The sequence below is a fragment of the Camelina sativa genome, chromosome 20, assembly GCF_030686135.1.
Source record: "Camelina sativa cultivar CO46 ecotype springtype chromosome 20, ASM3068613v1".
In the NCBI taxonomy this organism is placed as follows: domain Eukaryota; kingdom Viridiplantae; phylum Streptophyta; class Magnoliopsida; order Brassicales; family Brassicaceae; genus Camelina; species Camelina sativa.
In genome coordinates, this window is record NC_141899.1 from 26,418,700 (window position 1) to 26,441,546 (window position 22,847).

Here is a 22,847-nt window from a genome sequence, read left to right on the forward strand (position 1 = left end):
TCCTCAACCAGCATCCGGTTAGCCTTAATCTCAGCAGCTCGGATTAACGCTGGGGCTAAATGCTCCTTCTCTTTGAAGTGCATCCTCACGTCTTCAATCAAGGGACGAAGAGATCGTCACAACGATTGTCGTTCTTCTCTTCGTACCCTCTCAATCTCGCAACTATTCCTAGCTTCTAGAAGCTGATTGCGGAGCTCGACCTCGTGTAGCCTGTTTTTGGCAACCTTCTCGCTCTCTGAAGCCTCGTGATAATTCTCCAATTTACATGTTTTTAGCATCTTTTTTTTCCATATTTTGCATTGTTCATACCCTTAACTTAGCATTTTTAGGTCATTAACTGTAGGAATTCACTTTTAGGCCATTTAGGGTGTTGCATTTCTGCATTTGCATATTTTGGATGAAAACAAGTGCGTAAGAGACTAAAATGGGGAAAAACAAGGACAAACCCAAGCATGTACCCGAACGAGCCATTGAGCTGCAAGCATAGTCTGAACCCCAACACGATCGAGGAGGATCCAAGAGCAGGAAGAACAACCCGAAGATCTACCCGAGGAGTAACCCGACCTTATCCTCGTGTACCCCATCTAGTAGACCCTCGGGCAGGACTGGGAAGCTAGGTCAAAGGGGTTTCCATTTATAAACCCTCCTCTCCTTCCTCGCAAACGAGCACGCCGCAGACCCTCAAACCAGAGAGCGAGAGCTTCTAAGAGAGAACTGAGCGAGTAAAAACTCTTTTCACTTTTTGTTAGGATTTGTTTCATATCTTTTTATCATTTCTTAAGATTTCTATCTTGTATTCTTATTTCTCTACTCTATCGTTTATTATAATGCAATTTTCGTTCATATATGCTTTTATGTTTCTTGCTATGATTTCCGAGTAGTGTAGTAAAGTTTCTAGGGATGGGATAGATGATTTTGTGTTCTTGATCGGTTAGGATGTCTTAGTTTGATTGTATATGTTTAATAGATTTCCTTCTAGATTGGTGTTCTTAATGCTGTCAACAAACCGAGAGGGTGAGATTAGATCTAAGGTGTTCTACCACCGAGAGGTGTAGATGAGATGCTTGAATCAGCCAATGCTAGAGGTTTACTCACTTAGCCTAAGAGATTAGATGAGTAAGGGGTTTACTGACAATAATAAATCGAATCTTAATGCCTGCTTGGTCATGTTTCTCCAACGAGAGTTGAGTAGGGGAGTGATCAAGGTTGATTGTTTCTATCACGAGAGTGTTTTAACAAGATTTTAGAGGTTCATTGTCTAGGAAATATTTGCTTGAGGCATATAAGACATCTATGCTGGTCAGGAATACTTAGGATTCGATTACCCCATCCTTAGAAGCTTTCATATCTTAATTGCTTGCATTTTTATTCATCACTCGATCCCTTACCCGAACAGGTATACGATCACCTGCTTCGAGTAACCCCTCGAGTTGTTTATACTTCATTTGCTTACTCGATCACCCCACCCGATCCTGTACTCGAATGCTTGCATCGAGTGCTTAGGTCGTGTCGTTTTCTTGTTTATATTCTTTTCTTTTACTATTTTAGAATTGTTAGACAAAACCCTTTATTGCTTGGCTTGACTTGCATTGTTCTGATTGCATCCTTTCTGCTAGCATAAACAACCATTTGGATTGATAACCCTTTGTATTACAACTGCATAGGAAATTCATACCCTGGGTGAAAATCCCGCTAATCAATTTGGCGCCGTTGCCATTTGGTTGAATTTTTTTTGCTACGTTTAGGATTTCAGCACTTGCTAGATCAAGTTCTTTTATTTATATTGGTTTGGAATCTGACTTGTTTGCTTTTGCTCTTGTTTGTTTTGAATCTCAGGTACAACCCGAGCACCCACCCGACCCGGCACTCGATCACCTGGATCAGGTTGACTCTCGTGTACACACTCGGTCATCTACTTGTGCATGCAAACACAATCCTGAGGTAGCCAAAACTTGAGTCCTTTCATTGACAACATGTACAGACCAAGGCTACTCAGACAACAACAAGTTCAACCGCAATCAGCAATCATTGAGGAGACAATGAACAATCAGAATGGTCCACCAGCTCCTCAAGCAAGGACCAACATAGGAGCAGGAGTAGTCTCATCGAGATGATACAGATTAACAAGTTTCATGGATTGCCAATGGAGGACCCATTGGATCATCAGGATGAATTTGATAGGCTCTGTAGCCTCACCAAGATAAATGGAGTTAGTGAGGATGGATTCAAACTCTGGCTTTTCCCATTCTCTTTGGGAGACAAAGCACACATCTGGGAGAAATCACTACCCAAGGAGTCCATCACCACTTGGGAAGCGTGCAAGAAGGCATTCCTGGCCAAATTCTTCTCCAACTCCAAAACCGCAAGGCTAAGAAATGACATTTCCGGTTTTGTTCAGAAAAACAATGATACGTTCAGTGAAGCTTAGGAACGTTTCAAGGGATACACTACCAGATGTCGTCATCATGGCTTCTGCAATGCTTCATTGTTGAGTACACTTTACAGAGGAGTGGTCCCTAAGATACGGATGTTGCTGGACACCGCAAGCCATGGTAACTTCCTCAACAAGGATGTCGATGAAGGTTGGGACCTAGTGGAGAACTTGGCTCAATCTGATGGGAACTACAATGAGGAGTACGATCGTAATGTGCGATCTACTGGAGAGGAAGATGCCAAGTACAAGAGGGATATAAAAGCCCTCAATTACAAGCTCGACAAGCTCCTCAACCAGTAGAAGCATATTCATGCAATATCATAGGAATAGCAGTTTTTAAAACAAGATGGGGAGACTGTACAGATAGAGGATGTTAACTACATCAACAACCAAGGAGGTTACAACAAAGAGTATAACAATTACAAGCCGAATCCAAATCTGTGTTACCGAAACCCGAATGTTGCCAATCCTCAGGACCAAACCTACCCATCTACAGTTCAAGAGAACCAGGTGCAACAGAAGCCTTTTGTTTAGTACAATCAAGGCTATGCCCCGAAGCAGCAGTACTCTGGAAACTACAACCAGCCACCTGGATTCAAACAACACCAAGGCCCGCAGAATCACTCACAAGAAGCTGAACTACGCGGCCTAATTCAGCAGATGATTCAAAATCAAGCATCCGCTGCTATGGACACCGCAAAACGTTTTGCGGAGATGAGTAACAAGATCGATTCAGGATACAATGATTTGAACGCCAAGTATGATTCGCTCAACACTAAGTCGAGGTACCTAGAGGGCCACCACAACAACCAACCAGTTCCAAAGATCAACCAGCTCCCCGGTAAACTTGTTCAGAACCCTAACGACTATGCCACTGCCCAAGCCATCTTCCTTGATGATGACTATGAGGATTACCTCATTGAGGGCAGTGATGTTCAAGATGGAGAGGAGATGGATCACTTTAAGATAAATGAGGCCAAATACTACACATCCGAGTATGAACCCGAGCCTTCATCCGAGGAGACTGATCGAGTTGATGATCGAGCACTGGTTCGAGAATCACAAATTGAAGAACAACCTGAGGTGGAACCCGATGACCTACCCGATGATGGCGATCGGATGATACATCGAGTAGATGTTGAGATGAAAGATCAGCCTCAACTGCTTGTAGCAGCAGAAGGGGACCTAGAGGAAAGGTTCAACGCTGCACTTAACATCCAACTGGAAGCGCTTGCAGAGCGTATGGCCAAGCGTAAAGCTCCACCTCCTAAGCTTTTGCCACCACACAAACTTCAAAAGGAATCTGCCAAGGAGGCAGCTCGGCTGGAGAATGAAGTTAAGGAAGCTGTCAAGGAGATTGGGTTTGAGATTTTCAGGAGTGGAGTGTGCTTAGATCTTGAGCTGCGAATCGAGGAAAAATTGGAGGATCCTGGCTCTTTTACTTTGCCATGCTCGATAGGACTTCGGATTTTCAAGAATTTCTTGTGCGACCTTGAAGCTTCAGTCAGCATCATGCCATTGTCAGTTGCCAACAAAATGGGTTTCACTAGTTTTAAACCAAGTAGTCTGTATCTGGTTCTAGCTGATAGAACAGTCAGACATCCTATTGGAATCTTAGAAAACTTGCCACTCAGGATCGGAAGAGTGGAAGTCCCTACTGATTTCATGATCCTTGATATGGATAAGGAACCAGACTATCCACTGATCCTAGGAAGACCATTCTTGGCAACAGTAGGTGTTGTGATTGAGGTGAAGCAAGGCAAGATCAGAATAGAGCATGGTGAGCACTTCAAGATGGAGTTTGATGTCAAGAAGAGAATTAAGAGGCCAACCATTGATGGTCAAGCTTTTTCCACTAAGACAAAGCAGAGGAAAGTCAAACATCTTGAAGAGGTCAACACCACATTTTCTGTGGAACCTGGACAAGACTTGGGGGATGAATTGAATCAGCCAGCTAAATTGGAGAGGATTCCAAAACCTCTCGCTCAAAGATCTCATGCTTAAGGAGTATGAAGAGTCAAGCTTAGTGACTTTAAACAAGCTCACTTGGGAGGAAGTCCCAAAGGTATCTTCTATTTAATTTTCTTTTTATTTTATTTATTTTAAATCTTGTTTTCTATTTTTACATATATATATATATATAAAAAGAGAAAAAGTGAAAAAGGAAAAAATTGGGGAACCCGAGGCTCAACCCGACACCATACTCGACGCGCCCGATCGTGTCTCTTCTCAGGTGGCGAGTGGAGTCCGAATTCCACAGGCCAAGCCCACTCTCGATGAAGCCCAAGCTGCCAATCCTACCTTATTTAAGGGTTTCGAACTCTTCTCCCTCAGCAGCACCGATAAGTCTTTCTACCCTAGAGCTATTAGTTTCCCTACTTTCTATTCTCTCTCATACTCAAGTGATCTTTGATTTTCTTTGGGAACTAACCATATTAATCTCGAAGCATAGCTTTTTTCTTCTCAAGGATTCGATAATGGAGCCTCACACGAAAACCTACCAAAGCAAGGGAAGAAGATCAACCTCCGCCGCTGCTACAACCGGAGGTGATACCGTGGAACCTTGAGAATCTCAAGGAAGAGGAAACGTTTTGCATTCCCAACCGCTGGCTGGACGTTTCGCTTCCCCAACCCAATGCTCAACCCGATCCGGTGCTCGAGCAACCGATCGTGTAGACCACCGAGTTCGCTCACCGAGTCCATTGGCGAGTGCTGTTCGCCGATCTCCTCGATGTAGGGACATGTCTACGTCCGAGAGGACTAATACCGACCCTATGGAGGTCGATTCTGATGCTGGTGGAGAAGAGCAAGAGAAGATCCAAACATATCAGTCAAGGAGCAGAGCTGCGGTTGCAAGAGGGCAGAGACCAGCTTCTGAGAAGGCTGAGAAGGTAGCTGAGAGAGAATCTGAGGAAGAGGATCGAGACACAGAGGAGGAGAACTGTGAGCGAGAGGATGAGCAGAGAGAAAGAACACGCCAAGCCTTGCGGAGGCTGAAGCAGAAGGAAGTGGAGTCTCCGGCAAAACTCTTCAAAGTTTTCCAAAAGATGAACTTCGTTGGTACACGTTACCCTCACCGAGAGACGATGAAGCAGTTGGGCATCGCTAGAGATGTCGAGTTCCTGTTCAACATGTGCCACATGCGCCATATGATGCGAGCTCACCTTGAAGCTTATGAGGAGGAGACGGTCCACTTTCTCTCAACTTTGAGGATGCACTACTTTGAGGACCACCCGACCCTACTACCTGATGGGGGGGATCGCGTTCATCACCTTCTCCGTGAGAAACAAAGAGTACCGGCCCACTTTCAAGGAGATGTATGGTTAAGAAGCTGTATGGTTTCAAAGCTGGGAGTGGAGAAGGAATGGAGGTTAGCAAGGAGGAAATGAGGTCCCTATGGCTGACAATAGAAGATAAGCTCCCCTACAAGTCGATAAGCTCCAAATCCGCTCAAATAAGTTATGTTCATATTTTTTACCCTGTTTTCCCTTAGTATATTCACATCTTTTGCTATCCAGTTTGACCATTATTGCATAGCTTTAGGACTGTTCATGCATTAGGATGTAGTTGCATTGCATTTGCATATTTTCATGCATAAACAGGTGATTTTGGAGCCTAAGGAGCATGGAAGCAATGCTAAAGAAGAGTGAAGCTATCAAGAGGAGAAAGCAAGGGAGTTAGAGCTGAAGAACCAAGGTCCGGAGTTCCACTCGACCGCCCACTCGACCAGACACTCGACCGTGTGCGGAGATGGACTCGACCGAGTGGAAGATGCACAAGAGGAGCCAACTCGACCGAGCACCAGGTCGAGTTGGCCGAGCCGCCTAGCTATTTTGTCTTTTAGAGTTTTTAGAGCTTCCACTACTTTTTCTATATAACGCCTTGTACCCTGCAGCCACAAAAGAGTCCAGCATTTTAGATATTCTCAAACCTAGTATTTACGCTTTTGGGAATTATTACTTTTTGCACTTTTATTTTCTTAGATCTTGTACCTCCTTCAAGGAGAAAAACAATAGATTCTCCATATTTGTTGGTTTCATAACTTTCAAAATATTGGGAATTCGAGTTTGATTCCTTCTTCAGTATTGTAGATCTTTGCTTTATCTTTCTATTGATGCAAGTTTCGGTATTTTCTGGGTTTATGACTTTGTTGTTCATCTTGTGTGATTGTGAGTAGTTTCCTTACCTCTTAGGGATGGTTTAGGCTAGATGGATGTTGTGGTTGTTTGATTGGGTCAAGCTTGATTGTTGCAGAGCTCTTATAGGCTAGATATTCTTAATGCTGATCCTATAACCGAGAGGGCAGGGTTTGATCTCAAGCCTCTTAGCATCACACCAATGTCTAAGGTGCAAAGATAAGGCTAGATCTAGAGATTTTCATTAGGCATGCTAAGAGATTAGATGTCTTGTTTGATTATTGACTATAGATGATCTGTTGCTTAATGCTTGCTTGTATAAGTTCTTTGCTTTGTGAGAACAAGCCTTGAAATCTATGAGCTTGATTGTTTCTGTCATGAGAGTGGATTAACATGTTCTTGGAGATCATTGTGTAGAGATTAGCTCATATTGATTGAGGTTTGTTGATTAAGTTAGATAACCACAATCTAAAGTCCAGCCCATGAATCCATCCCTAAGACCTTCCTTGTTTATTGATTTCATAGCTTAAATCCTGTTGTTTGATCGTTGTTTGATTCGCTTTTGTATTGCTCTATTTTATTGGCTTTGCTCTGTTTCTCGCGTTTGTCCAGCTCGACCCTGTACTCCATCTACACTCGATCGAGTGCTTGCTCGAGCTCATCCCCAGAATTCTTGTTTATGCTTTGTGTTTGTCCTGTCTCAACTCCTGTTTCATTTTAGTTGCATTTCTGTTGCATTCACTTAGTATCATGTTCATTACTTGCATTACTATAGTTTCTATTTCTGTTCTTGTTTCATCATAGCTTTGATTAGTCTGTTCTCTTTACATTTAGCATCTATCTTAGTAGCTTTTACTTTCTGCATTTTACATTTCATCAATAGGTTGTTAGTGACAAACATCCTTCATATTTGACTTGACTTAGCCATATATGCACATCCTGATTGCTTGTAAACACTCATTTAGGATTGACATCTCTTATACTACAACAGCATAAGGGTAATTGAAACACCTTACACTCCACCTGTTCATCATTCATTCATACTATATCTCATCATCATATCCACCACCATAAAAATATTGTTTTAATTTGGCGCCGTTGCCCATTTGAGTGTGTTTTGTGACAATTAGGATCAATAGAAGGCTAAGATTAATTTCGTTTATCCACTTGTTCACTACTGATCTCGTTTCTTCTACTGCTTGTCTGTGATTGAGTTTCAGGTACCAGCTCGACCACCAACTCGACCACCACTCGACCGAGTGAGTGATCGAGCACTTGATCGAGTCAGAAGCTGGATACAAATAGACATCACTTCCCAGTCGACTCGACCACCCACTCGAGCCTGAGCTCGACCGAGTGCCTGTCCGAGTCTGTACTCACGCTTGTTGATGCAAACAAGGTCAAAGGGTCATCACAATCTTCAGAGACTCCTAGATCACATCAACCGACAACCAAGGGACCTAAGACAGCAGAGAACAAGGATCTATCAGGAACAAGAACAACAAGTGCTAATGGAGCAACAAGATCAAAAAGCTCCAAGGGCAAGAAACATTGGTGTTGGAGATGCACCAAACACACATAACTAGAGAGCTGGTATTGTGCCTCCTACAGTAGCAAACAACAATTATGAGATCAAGAGTGGATTGATTTCCATGATTCAAGCCAACAAGTTCCATGGGTTGCCAATGGAAGATCCCCTAGACCACCTTGATGAGTTTGATAGGATATGTGGCCTCACCAAGATCAATGGTGTGAGTGAAGATGGCTTCAAGCTTAGGCTGTTCCCTTTCTCACTTGGAGACAAAGCTCATCTCTGGGAGAAGACACTTCCAACTAGAGCAATCACCACATGGGATGCTTACAAGAAGGCTTTCTTGGCCAAGTTCTTCTCCAATGCTAGAACTGCTAGATTGAGGAATGAAATTTCTGGGTTTGCACAAAGGAATAATGAGAGTTTTTGTGAAGCTTGGGAGAGGTTTAAAGGATTCCAGACCCAGTGTCCTCACCATGGCTTCAACAATGAGTCCCTCCTAAGTACTTTGTATAGAGGAGTGCTCCCCAAGATCAGAATGCTTCTTGATACAGCCTCAAATGGCAACTTCCTCAGCAAGAATGTGGAAGAAGGATGGAAATTGGTTGAAAATCTTGCTCAGTAAGATGGCAATTACAATGAGGACTATGACAGAACAATAAGGTCCACCTCCACTGATCAAGTGGACAAGTACAAGAAGGATTTGAAGATGGTCAATGAAAAGCTAGATAAAATCCTCCTTAGCCAACAAAAGTCCATTCACTTCATTGGTTAAGAAGAGGTTCCAGTTCAAGAGGGGGAGAGGGAATTTGCTGAACTCTGTTATATGCAAAACCAGTGTGGATTCAAAGGCTACAACCAAGGAGGAGGGTTCAAGAACAACAACCTCTCCTATAGAAGCACCAATGTAGCAAATCCCCAAGATCAAGTCTATCCACCTCAACAGCCTCAACAACAAAACAACTATGAACCCAAGCAACAACATCAGGTGTTCCAGCCCCAATTGTGTCCCCCACCAGGGTTTCAGACTAACCAAGGCTAGGAACAAGACTTAAGAGCAATGATGCAGCAAATGTTGATTGGGCAAGCCAATGGCAAGATTGAGGAGACCAAACAATTTGCTGAGTTGAATCAAAGGCTCACATCCCAGTTGAATCAAAGGCTCACATTGAAGGTCTCATCTCTAGAGTGAAGTTTATGGAGAGGAACCTTGCCTCTACTTCAGCTCCTAAGCCCAACCAACTCCCTGGAAAAGCAGTTCAAAATCCAAGGGAGTTCACTGCAAAAGCCATTCATATCTTTGATGAAGAAGTCACTGAGGACAGTGATGTTCAAGATGGGGAGGATTGGTCATTTCTTGAAGTTCAGAGTGAAGTTTGTGCAAAGCAGACTGAATCCGGTATTGCACTCGACCAGGTGCTCGAGCCAGCACTCGACCGAGTGCCTGATCGAGTGGTCGATCGAGCTGAAGGATCAGAAGCTGTCAAGCCTGCTAAGTACATTCCTCCTGCTTACAAACCGCCTCTACCATTCCCAGGACGTTTCAAAGCACAGAAGCTTAAGGTACTAAGGGAAATCATTGAGAAAAAAAGAAATGTTGGCTTTGCAACAAGAGGATGAGAAAGCTTTGAAGGAAGAGGTTGTTATTGAGAAACAAGAGGAAGTGATGGCCATATAAGAGGTTATCATTGCTTACCAAGATGAAGAGAGAGGACCTGCCTTGGAACAGTATGATCCATATCCTCTCTATCAGGATTTTTTGCTTGAATGGTCAAAGAAGAAGGCTCATGCTCAAGATGAGAAGGATCTTGAAGACCTTGGAGGAGTTATCATCCCAATTAAGCATAAGGATCCAGGTCCATTCTATATGCCTTGCTCACTTAGCTATCTTCACTACAACCAGTGCTTATGTGACTTGGGAGCATCTATGTAGTGACCCTCACCAAGGGGTAAAAATTCAAGATGAAAACCCAAGGTCAAAGGACCAAATGAGGAAGCCAGAAGGAAGCTTAGAAGAATTGCTGAAGAGAGGTCCGAGGAAATTTCATCTGCTCGACCAATGACCGTGATGGTCGTATCGCATCGACCGATCAACCAAAGGATCGACCAATATCTGATGGTGTCCGACTGACGATCCGCGAATGATCAAAGACCGCGGATCGACTCAGCAAGCAAATTTGGGAGATAAAAGCTTCTTTCACATCAAGGAATTAATCAAGGATTAATTTTCCAAAGTTAAAGATTAAATAATTCTTAGTGGAGGATTATTTTAATCAGAAAAAGTTAGTGGAGATTATTTTAATCAAGGAAGCTTAGTGGGATTTAGTGGAAATTAAGAAGTGGTGATTAAGGTGGCCAAGTCATGCGATTTTTCACCAAAGAAATCCTAAGGAAGAAGTGGTGTTTAAGGAGGCCAAGTCATGCCATTCTACACCAAAGAAGAGGAGTGGATGCGAATCAAGCCAAGTCTCATTAACTTTTGCCAAGTGATTCAAGGGGAAAGAAGTGGGCAACATTGAGCCAAGTCATGAGTGCCTATGCCTTACAAAATTTTGTGGCAAATAAAGGACCACTCGCTCAACCTTAATTGGCGAGTGCCACCGCCCAACTTCTCTATAAATAAAGCTCTCCACTCTCTCATTTCCGCACAAGACATAAGGGGGTAAGGAGAGGAAATTTTCGAGAGAGAAAGAGAGGGAGAGCGAGAGAGAAGAGAAGAGGGAGCAAAGTGCTGCGCGAGTGAAGAGAGGGAAGAAGAGAAGACGCAAGACTAAGACTATCGACTACTAACCAAGGTTAGATCGAGAAGGAAATCGATCCTAACCAAAGAGGAGATCCAAGTATGCCGCGAGTATAGCTTCATCAAAGCAGACTGATCGTCGACGGTATACAGTGAGTTCAGGGACATACTTTGCCGGCTTAGATGGGAACTAAAGATATCCATCTAGTGCGCGGTTTGCATGGATCATTTAGATGCATTTGCTTGAATTTCTTTTATGTCTTTCTTGTTTAAATGCATGCGGGGTAAGGTTATGCCGGTTACTAGTTCGAAATGTTCTAGTAACAAGGGCGATAACTAGTTAAAATACTTGAAAACTTATGAGCTTGAAAACCATATAAACTCAAGTATTAATTTTGATGAAGTCTTAAAGCATTTTAGTCCGCGAAAAATTCCGGCTAAGTGTTGTAAGACTTGGTATTGCAGTCCTTCCCATTCTGTACCACATGCAGCCGCGACATGCAACCCATATTCGTGTGTTTGTAGGGTAGGCTACGAAGAGCTCGGAGGTTACTGGGCTCGCTACCCTGGCCGATGCTGTCTACACGACGGTGTGGCTTTAAGTGAGATCTGATCGCATGCCTTTGTGGTTGCGATTCGGGGACTCATGAGGGGTTTAGGGAAAGGATGCATACCGGGCCCTAGTAAATGTGAACTTGTTTAAAACTTTGTTTTATTTCAAGTTAATTTGTGCATGTTGTTGTGTAGTATTGCTTGTAGTTGCAATTGTTTGTAGATTATTTTTGCTTAGCTTCAGCTTCCGCATATGATCTCTGATTGCTTGTGTGTTGTGTGCTTGCTTGTTTATGTTTATCTTGCTTGCTTGTTGATTGATTGCGCTTGCATGTTATTGTTAATGTTTTGGGGATGGGAATTGGGGTTTATTTTGTTGCAGGAACCCTGAGCTCACTACGTAATCTTAGATTACTTATGATGAATATTTTGTGCTGCATGTAACCCTAGAGGGAACTAGAGGGCGTGGTGAACGATAGGACTCCGGAGTAGTTTTTATTTTGTTGTCTATTGTAAAATTCAAAGTATGTTTTGTTGTGAACCAAACTTTGGCACTAAGCCTTGTCGATCGTTTGTGTAATAGTTGTAGTAAACTCCTTTTAAATTTTAATGAATTCGGTTTTATCTTAATTGTGCGAGTAGTGCTGATATGGGCTTTGTCCGAGTCAGCACAACACACGGCGTGTCCGTAAGGTTGCAAAGCCCGAAGGATGTGCCGTGTGGACGGGAACCTCGTCGACGGACTGGCCAATGGGGCCTTATTTGTTCTTGCACTGGGCCGGACTGTTGGTGCGTGTTCCCATAGTGGCGTCCCGGTGCCGTCCGGTGGCCTACGTGGTCATAGAGTGGTTCGGGGGCGTTACAATCTATCAGTGTGATGCCCTACTCTATAGCACAAAAGCTTGGGCACACTGACTTCAAGTCCACCAACCTTCATATATGTCTAGCTGATGGGTCAAACAGAGATGTGGTTGGTAAGTTAGAAAACATTCCAGTCAAGATAGGAAAAGCAAGGATTCATACAGACTTTGTGGTTCTAGAGATGGACAAGGAGCCTGAAGATCCTATCAGTCTAGGGAGGCCATTCTTAGCTACTGTTGGAGCTGTTATAGATGTTAAGGAAGGTCTTGTGACTTTGAAAATTGCTGAGGGGATAACCATGGTTTAACATCTATAACCCAACCAACCTTCCTACCATTGATGATCAACCTTTTACTATCATGGACAAAGGTAGTCATGCAAGCTTAAGTGATGAGGCAAATCCTAAGGCTAAGCTCTCACTTAAGGAAGAATCTGTTGAAGAGCTTAAGGACTCAGTTCAAAGGTTGACTGGCTTAGTGGAGGATCTCCAAGTTAAGCTAAACAAGAGGTCTTTGAAGAAGGCAAGACCAAGGCTCAAAATCAAGAAGAAATATGGTTTGTGTGTTAAGGGTGAAGTGATCAAGGATCAACTTCACAGTGATCAAGAGGTGCCAGGGAGGATTTCATCACTTCCTTGGTATCTAGACCAAGCCTAATAAGGCAACCAAAGTCAAGCTTAGTGATTCTAAACAAGCTCACTAGGGAGGAAGTCCCTAAGGTATCCTTTGTAAATATGCTTTATTTTCCTTGTAGTTTTGATGTGTTTTCTTTTATGTTTGTGTTGGACAGGCCTTTCAATGAAAGTGTAGATGGGTATTGAGAGATTTGGACTTGGGGAAGTAGATTCCCAAGCCCACTCGACCGGCCCACGAGAGGTACTCGACCGAGTTGGCAAAGAACTAAGGCCCACTCGATTCCCATTTCTCTAGAATGATCGAGTGGAGGGAAGAAAAAGAAGAAAATTTTGAATTTTCAAACTTTGGTCAAGGAGCTCGACCACGTGCGGTCGAGTGTGGGGTCGAGTGGCAGTAAAAAGCAGTTCAAATATTCCCATTTCAAATTTGAATGGTATGGACGCTCCACTCGTCTCCTTGTCCCCTTAGCTTCTTTAAATAAAGCTTGATTCGATCATATGCTTCTCACACACTCATTTGCTCAAAACAATCAAATTCAAGTTCAAAATCTCTCTCAAAGTTCATCTTTTTGCTCAAGCTTAGCTCTTTTAGTTTTTGGGTCACTAACCTATTAACTTTAAGCTTTGAGTCTATTCCTCTCAGTTCTATTCGAAAATGTCTTCAAGGATTACTAGGAAGTCTCAACAAGCGGCTGAAAGATCCCTAGATCGTCGTGATGCTCGTCTTGAATCAACAGGAGAAACTGGAAGAACCACTCGACCACCCACTCGAGCATGCACTCGACCGAGTGGTGGTCCGAGTAGCCGATCGAGTTGGATTCCGAGTTCAAGAAATCAGTCAGCTGAGGAAGATCCTGAGAGAAATGAAAGTGAAGAAGAAAGGGAGCCAACTCTTAGGGAGATCATGAGGAGAAACAAAGCCAAAGGCAAGAGGCCAGCAGTTGAAACTCCACAAGAGGAGGATGAAAGTGAGAGTGAGGAAGAAGATGAGGAAGAAGGAGGAGAGGATGATGGAGAAGCAGAATCTTGTGGTTTGACTAAGAGGGAACTTTATGAAGCCTTCATGAGGATGCAGTTCATGGGGACCAGATATCCACACAAGGAAACCATGGAGAAGCTAGGCATTGATGAAGATGTGGAATATCTTTTTGAGAAGTGCAACTTAACCAAGTTCATGGGGCTTTGCATGGAGGGGTATAAAGAAGAAAGTTGTGAGTTTCTAGCCACTGTCAAGATGCATTGCTACATAAGGATGGATGATGAGCTTGGAGCTGGTCATATTGCCTTCACTATCAAAGGGAAGAAGTATGAGCTCTCATTAAAGAAGATAGCCAATATCTTTGGCTTTGAAGTTGGTAGTGAGAGGAGCATGGTCATACCAAGAGAGGAACTCTATGCTGTTTGGGAAACCATTAGAGACAACATCACTTACTCATCCTCCAAAATCAAGAGTTCCAAGATAAGAAGCCCAGTCCTAAGGTACTTCCACAAGGCCTTAGCAAACACCTTCTTTGCTAGGAAGAAAACTGGAAATCTCAATGAGGGTGAGCTGAAGATGATTGATGTGCCACTTAATAGCATAATTCTTCAAGAAAGGATGGAAGCATCATCCTTGGGAGCAGAGAAGGCACTGATCATTGACCACATGATCTACTTGAGAAGCTGGGTGGGCAAGTTGCAAAACAAAGGTTCAAGAGGAGCCCTAACCATTGGAGGCATCATCACTCCAATACTACAAGCTGCTAAGGTCCCACTTAGAGGAGAGAAGGTCTTGCCAAGATGGATTGATTCAAGCTATCTCACCTCCACTCTCATACTAGCCAAGGAGATGCATCAAGGAAATCACATTTTAAACTTTGAGCTTCCAACAATTGGGAAAAGACAGCTTGTCCTACCTAATCAAGAGCTCACCACCATAAGTGAAGGGCAAAACATTGACTTTTGGCCAGCTGAAGAGTTCTTGTTTGATGGGACAGCTCAAGTTAGAGTTGATGAAGCTGGAGATGTGCAAATGGCTGATGGGGAGGAGCAGTTTTACTTTGAAGATTATGAGCTTAACCCAAGAGATAGTAGAGGAGTGAGGGAGAATAACAAGAGGTTGACACTCCTACAAAAGTGGAACAAGTGGCATGGGAAGAAGTTTGATAAGCTAAGGAAGAAGGTGGGCAATATGGCTAAGTCCATCAAGGGCTTATAGAAGGAGATTGCTAAGTTGAAGAGTGGAAATTCTTCACCAACACCATCTAGCCCTTTGAGGAGGAGTAGCTCAACTAGAGCACTTTCAAGAGCTAAAAACCCTGTGGAACCGGCTAAAGCTTCAATGTACGAGCCAATTTAGAGGAAGAGAAGTTCAAGTAGCCGAGAACAACAACTTTCGAGGCACTCGAGCACCCACTCGACCGAGCACCCCAGATGCACTCTGCCGAGTTCCAACCCAGAACACCTTATGACTTCCCAGCTCCAGCTGCTTATCCAGGCTATCCAGGTTACCCTCCCTTCCCACCCCAGTACTTCATGGATCCAGCACTCTTGCACCATTTCTACCAGCAGCAAGGTCAGAATTTTGGCACTCGTAGTCCAGCTCGACCCCCCCACTCGACCGGGCACTCGACCGAGTGCCAATCGATAGCTATAGTCGAGCTGACCCAGTTACCTTCCCCAACTACACATTTGACAGCATGAATGAGGATGTGGACAGCTTCTTCCACATTCCATGAGGTACCACTATCACCTTCCTTGTAAATACCATAACATTTGACATTGTGTTTTGTTTTAAGTCTTGAATCCTCTTACAAATTTCTTTCACACAGAGGACTGTGTGATTTAAGTTTGGGGGAGGGTTTGAGATAGCATTTGACATTGTGTTTTGTTTTCTTATTTCAAATTTTTAGCATCATCATGTTAGTATTTGCATATCATCTAAGGCATAGAAAAACCCTAAAATTTTGAAAAATTTTGCAAAAATCTTTATAAAAAAAAAGAGTGTTAATGTAGTTTGCATTGCATATTAGGATCTTGTTTAGCATGTTTCATGTAGGACTGTATAATATTTGCATTAGGGATCTATGATGAGTTTTGCCTTGTTAACTTTCTAGATTCACCAAACTAGGATCAATGCCCAAGTTAATAGTACTTTAATGCTAGTTGAGTAGTTAGAAGCATAAGATTGAACCAAGCCTTGAATTCCTGCATTGCATTTGGTCTAAATTGAAGCATGTTGTGATTTGAAGCCATTTCCTACTTATAAGAACCTAATATTGATTTACAATTATCAATGTGTGCATTGCTTTAAACTCATGGATACCATATACATATTTGGATCATCTTTCTCCTTTTTAACACTCTTGTTGATCCAAGTAGCTGATTAAACCATTAAAATCAGTTTCCCTACCCCTTAACCAACCCTTCTTTTAAGCCATGTTTATTCTTGTGTGTGTGAGGCCTATTTTTGGGATTGAGCTTGGTAGAAAGTGTTAGGTTTGAACTGACAAGAGTAAAGCCTTGTGTAGTTCTATTTTGCAATTTTCAAACTAGATAGGACTAGGTGGTTCACTTGTTGGGTTTGGGACTTGGCTGTTTTGAAAAGAAAAGAGGAAAAAGAGAAAGAAAAAGGTAGAGTCTTTAAGAGGAGAATGTGTTTAAGTAAAGCTCTAGTGAAAGGATGGGAAGTAAAAAAAATTGTTTAAGATGGTTCTAGCTAAAGAAAAGAAAAGAAAGAAAAGAAGAGTCTAGCAAAATGCTTGTATGTCTTAAGAATAGAAGAAAAGAGAACCATAGCAAATAAGTAAGAATCCCCCATTCCACTAGAAAGATCAAATAAGAAACCTCTCCTAAGACTTTTAAATCAACAGAGAAAAGGGTGAAAGAGTAGTGAAGAAGTTAAAGGGTAGCACTAGGATCATTTGAGTTTAGATTGATAGGATAAACACTTTGGGTGCCTTTTGGAGTAGACAAGGTTTTGTTCTTGTATGTGTCTAAGTGTTCTTACCTTTAGCATTCTTCTAAAGCTCAATCCATTTTTTGTGACAGAACCTTGATATTGATAAAGCCCCACTCTAAAGAGAGACCACCATTGTCTCAAAACCTTTTACTACCAAGCCAAATGAGTTTAAGCATTGCATAGAATTGATTCATGTTCTTGATTAATGAATGTTAAAGGAAATGAATGATTTGAATGCATGTGGACATCTAAGGCTCAAATCAGTAAAGGTTGTGATAGGCTTGTCTAAGATCTTTAAGTACAGCTCATTCAACTTGCATCATAGTACTAGTAACTTGGACATTGATTCTACCTGGTCTATTGGCAAGCTTTAGGAGCTGAGATCCCACTTTTAAACCTCACCTACCTTCTTATGTCTTGTTTATTTGCTTGAGGGCAAGCAAAGACTAAGTTTGGGGGTGTTGATGTTCATATATTTTACCCTGTTTTCCCTTAGTATATTCACATCTTTTGCATCTTTTGCTATCCATTTTGACCATTATTGCATAGCTTTAGGACTGTTCATGCATTAGGATGTAGTTGCATTGCATTTGCATATTTTCATGCATAAACAGGTGATTTTGGAGCCTAAGGAGCATGGAAGCAATGCTACAGAAGAGTGAAGCTATCAAGAGGAGAAAGCAAAGGAGTTAGAGCTGAAGAACCAAGGTCCGGAGTTCCACTCGACCGCCCACTCGACTAGACACTCGATCGTGTGCGGAGATGGACTCGACCGAGTGGAAGATGCACAAGAGGAGCCAACTCGACCGGTCACTCGACCGAGCACCAGGTCGAGTTGGCCGAGCCACCTAGCTATTTTGTCTTTTAGCATTTTTAGGGCTTCCACTACTTTTTCTATATAAGGCCTTGTACCCTGCAGCCACAAAAGAGTCCAGCTTTTTAGATATTCTCAAACCTAGTATTTACCCTTTTGGGAATTATTACTTTTTGCACTTTTATTTTCTTAGATCTTGTACCTCCTTGAAGGAGAAAAACAATAGATTCTTCATATTTGTTGGTTTCATAACTTTCAAAATATTGAGAATTCGAGTTTGATTCCTTCTTCAATATTGTTGATCTTTGCTTTATCTTTCTATTGATGCAAGTTTTGGTATTTTCTGGGTTTATGACTTTGTTGTTCATCATGTGTGATTGTGAGTAGTTTCCTTAGCTCTTAGGGATGGGTTAGGCTGGATGGATGTTGTGGTTGTTTGATTTGGTCAAGCTTGATTGTTGTAGATCTCTTCTAGGGTAGATATTCTTAATGCTGATCCTATAACCGAGAGGGTAGGGTTTGAACTCAAGCCTCTTAACATCACACCAATGTCTAAGGTGCAAAGATAAGGCTAGATCTAGAGATTTTCATTAGGCATGCTAAGAGATTAGATGTCTTGTTTAATTATTGACTATAGATGATCTGTTGCTTAATGCTTGCTTGTATAAGTTCTTTGCTTTGTGAGAACAAGCCTAGAAATATATGAGCTTGATTGTTTCTGTCATGAGAGTGGATTAACATGTTCTTGGAGATCATTGTCTAGAGATTAGCTCATATTAATTGAGGTTTGTTGATTAAGTTAGATAACAACAATCTAAAGTCCAGCCCATGAATCCATCCCTAAGACCTTCCTTGTTTATTGATTTCCTAGCTTAAATCATGTTGTTTGATCGTTGTTTGATTCGCTTTTGTATTGCTCTGTTTTATTAGTTTTGCTCTGTTTCTCGCGTTTGTCCAGCTCAACCCTGTACTCGATCTATACTCGATCGAGTGCTTGCTCGAGCTCATCCCCATAATTCTTGTTTATGCTTTGTGTTTGTCCTGTCTCAACTCCTGTTTCATTTTAGTTGCATTTCTGTTGCATTCACTTAGTATCATGTTCATTACTTGCCTTGCATTAGTTTATTACTTGTATTACTATAGTTTCTATTTCTGTTCTTGTTTCATCATAGCTTTGATTAGTCTGTTCTCTTTACATTTAGCATCTATCTTAGTAGCTTTTACTTTCTGCATTTTACATTTCATCAATAGGTTGTTAGTGACAAACATCCTTCATATTTGGCTTGGACTTAGACATATATGCACATCCTGATTGCTTGCAAACACTCATTTAGGATTGACATCTCTTATACTACAACAGCATAAGGGTAATTGAAACACCTTACACTCCACCTATTCATCATTCATTCATACCATATCTCATCATCATATCCACCACCATAAAAAGATTGTTTTAATTTGGCGCCGTTGCCCATTTGAGTGTGTTTTGTGTCAATTAGGATCAATAGAAGTCTAAGCTTAAGTTCGTTTATCCACTTGTTCACTACTGATCTCGTTTCTTCTACTGCTTGTCTATGATTGAGTTTCAGGTACCAGCTCGACCACCAACTCGACCACCACTCGACCGAGTCAGTGATCGAGCACTTAGCCGGATACAAATAGACATCACTTCCCAGTCGACTCAACCACCCACTCGAGCCTGAGCTCGACCGAGTGCCTGTCCGAGTCTGTACTCGCGCCTGTTGATGCAAACAAGGTCAAAGGGTCATCACAATCTTCAGAGACTCCTAGATCACATCAACCGACCACCAAGGGACCTAAGACAGCAGAGAACAAGGATCTATCAGGAACAAGAACAACAAGTGCTAATGGAGCAACAAGATCAAAAAGCTCCAATGGCAAGAAACATTGGTGCTGGAGATGCACCAAACACACATAACTAGAGAGCTGGTTGATGTTCATATATTTTACCTTGTTTTCCCTTAGTTTATTCACATCTTTTGCATCTTTTGCTATCCATTTAGGCCATTATTGTGTAGCTTTGGGACTAATCATGCATTAGAGTATAGTTGCATTGCATTTGCATCTTTTCATGCATAAACAGGTGATTTTGGAGCTTAAGGAGCATGGAAGCAATCATGAGGAGAAAGCAAGGGAGAGTTAAGGCTGAAGCAACAAGGTCCAGAGTCCAACTCGACTGCTCACTCGACCAGACACTCGACCGTGTGCTGAGGAGGACTCGACCGAGTGGAGGAAGCAGAAGAAAAGCCAACTCGACCAGCCACTCGACCGAGCACAGGTTTGAGTTGACCGAGCCGTTGACTATTTTGTCTTTTAGTATTTTTAGGGTTTCCACCCCCTCTCCTATATAAAGCCTTGTACCTGCAGCCACCAAAGAGTCCAGCTTTGGAGAATAGTTAGAAACCTAGTTTTTACCCTTTTGGGAATTATTCCTTTTGCACTTTTATTTTTCTTAGATCTTGTACTCTTTTAAGAGAGAAAACATAAGATTCTTGGATTTTGTTGGTTTCATAACTTTCAAGATATTAAGAATTCGTGTTTGATTCTTTCTTGAATATTATAGATCTTTGTTTTATCTTTCATTTGATGCAAGTTTCAGTATTTTCTGGGTTTATGACTTTGATGTTCATCATGTGTTCTTGTGAGTAGTAGCTTAGGATCTTGAGGATGGGTTAGGCTGGGCTGTGTTTGAGGTTTGTTTGCTTTGGTCAAGCTTTATTGTGGTAGAATCTCTTCTAGGCTAGATGTTCTTAATGCTAATCCTGAACTGAGAGGTTGGGGTTTGATTTCAAGCATCTTAGCATCACACCAATGTTTAAGAAGCATAGATAAGGCTAGATCTAGAGCTTACCATTAGGCTTGCTAAGAGATTAGAGGTCTTGTTTGGTATGAGACATATTGCTTAATGCCTGCTTGTGTAGATTCTTTTCTTTGTGAGAACAAGTCTAGAGATGCATCGGTTTGATTGTTTCTTGCCATGAGAGTGGATTAAACTTGTCTTAGAAATATATGTCTAGAGATTAGCTCAAAGTTTGCTTGAGATTTGTTGACCAAGTTAGATGACCTCATTCATTAGTCCAGCCCATGAATCCCTCCTCAAGGCCTTCCTTGTTTATTGATTTTTAAGTCTTAATCCTACTGTTTGATCGTTGTTTGATTCGCTTGTGTATTGCTCTGTTTCACGGATTTGTCCAGCTCGACCCTGCACTCGATCTACACTCGATTGAGTGCTTGCTCGAGTTCATCCCTAGAACTCTTGTTTATGATTAGTAATTGTCCTGTCTTATCTCTAGTCTCATTTCATTTGCATTTCTGTTGCATTTACTTATTGTCTTATTCATTACTGTGTTGCATTAGTTCATTAGTATAGTTTCTATTTCTGTTCTAGCTTCATATTAGTTATAATCATTCTGTTCCATTTACATTTAGAATCTAGTTCTAGTAGCTTTACTTTCTGCTCTTTACATTTCATCAATAGGATTGTTATTGACAGACAACCTCTGCATATTTGGCTTAACTTAGGCTCATATACATATCCTGATTGTTCACAACTCTCAGATTGGATTGACACCTCTTATACTGCAACTGCATAAGGGGAATTGAAACACCTTACCATCCATTCATTTCATATCTCACCATTGCATACATCCATCAATCCATATCACCCACCATAGAAACCTTGTTTCAATTTGGCGCCGTTGCCCATTTGAGAGTGTTTTTGTGACATTTAGGATCAATATTAGTCTAAGATTAAGTTCGTTTATACACTTGTGAAGTTGCTGAACTCCAAACTTCTTTTGCTTGGCTGTCTTGAGTTTCAGGTACCCACTCGACCACCCACTCGAGCACCACTCGACCGAGTAGTGATCGAGCACTTGATCGAGTCAGACAGCGTATCTAAATAGACACCAGTTCCCATACGACTCGACCACTCACTCGAGCCTGCGCTCGACCGTGCTCCTGTTCGAGTTAGTATCTCAGTTTGTTGATGCACACAAGGTCAAAGGGGAAAGACAATCTTCAAAGGCCAATTGACAACATCCACAGACTGCAAAAGGGTTTGAGACATAAGCAAAGAAGAGTAGTTCAAGAACAGCAAGGAGATCAAGTGGTAATGGAGCAACAAGATCAAGTTCCAAGACCAAGGAACATTGGTGCTGGAGATGCACCCAATACCCACAACCATAGAGCTGGCATTGTGCCTCCCACAGTACCAAACAACAACTTTGAAATCAAGAGTGGACTGATCTCCATGATCCAAGCCAACAAGTTCCATGGGTTGCCAATGGAGGATCCCCTAGACCACCTTGATGAATTTGATAGAATCTGTGGTCTTACCAAGATTAATGGAGTGAGTGAGGATGGATTCAAGTTGAGGCTCTTCCCATTTTCACTTGGAGATAAGGCTCACCTATGGGAGAAGACTCTTCCTACTGGAGCAATAACCACATGGGATGCTTGCAAGAAGGCTTTCTTGGCAAAAAATTTCTCAAATGCAAGGACTGCTAGATTGAGGAATAAAATTTCTGGGTTTGCTCAAAGAAACAATGAAAGCTTTTGTGAAGCTTGGGAGAGGTTCAAAGGATTTCAGACTCAATGTCCTCACCATGGCTTCAGCAATGAGTCACTCCTAAGCACCTTGTATAGAGGAGTGCTTCCCAAGATCAGGATGCTTCTTGACACAGCTTCTAATGGCAACTTCCTCAACAAGAATGTGGAAGAAGGATGGGAATTAGCTGAGAACCTTGCTCAGTCAGATGGCAATTACAATGAGGACTATGAAAGAACCATAAGGTCCACATCTACTGACCAAGAGGACAAGTACAAGAAGGATTTGAAGATGGTCAATGAGAAGCTTGATAAAATCCTCCTTAGCTAACAAAAATCCATTCACTTCATTGGTGAGGAAGAGGTTCAAGTTCAAGAAGGGGAGAATGAGTTTGCTGAGCTCTGTTATATGCAAAACAAGGGTGGATTCAAAGGTTACAACCAAGGAGGGTTCAAGAACAACAACCTCTCCTATAGAAGCACCAATGTAGCTAATCCACAAGACCAAGTGTATCCACCTCAACAGCCTCAACAGCAACAAAACTATGTCCCCAAACAACAACATCAAGTGTTCCAGCCTCAGTTGTGTCCCCCACCAGGGTTTCAGACTAACCAAGGCCAAGAACAAGACTTAAG

At 42.1% G+C, this 22,847-nt stretch overlaps 3 non-coding genes and 1 pseudogene across 3 annotated transcripts; 1 reads left to right on the plus strand and 3 right to left on the minus strand.

Annotated features, from left to right (window-relative positions):
* Positions 1–2,365: 2,365 nt before the first annotated feature.
* On the minus strand, positions 2,366–2,472 carry LOC147919402 (small nucleolar RNA R71). Its single transcript, XR_015594198.1, has one exon. It is a non-coding gene; the product is annotated as a small nucleolar RNA R71 (small nucleolar RNA).
* A 2,703-nt stretch (positions 2,473–5,175) lies between these two features.
* On the plus strand, positions 5,176–11,797 carry LOC147919403 (uncharacterized; annotated as a pseudogene).
* Positions 8,478–8,584, minus strand: LOC147919404 (small nucleolar RNA R71). The gene has a single exon (XR_015594192.1). It is a non-coding gene; the product is annotated as a small nucleolar RNA R71 (small nucleolar RNA).
* Positions 11,798–22,170: 10,373 nt separating the features above from the next.
* Positions 22,171–22,277, minus strand: LOC147919405 (small nucleolar RNA R71). Its single transcript, XR_015594225.1, has one exon. It is a non-coding gene; the product is annotated as a small nucleolar RNA R71 (small nucleolar RNA).
* Between the last annotated feature and the right edge of the window lie 570 nt (positions 22,278–22,847).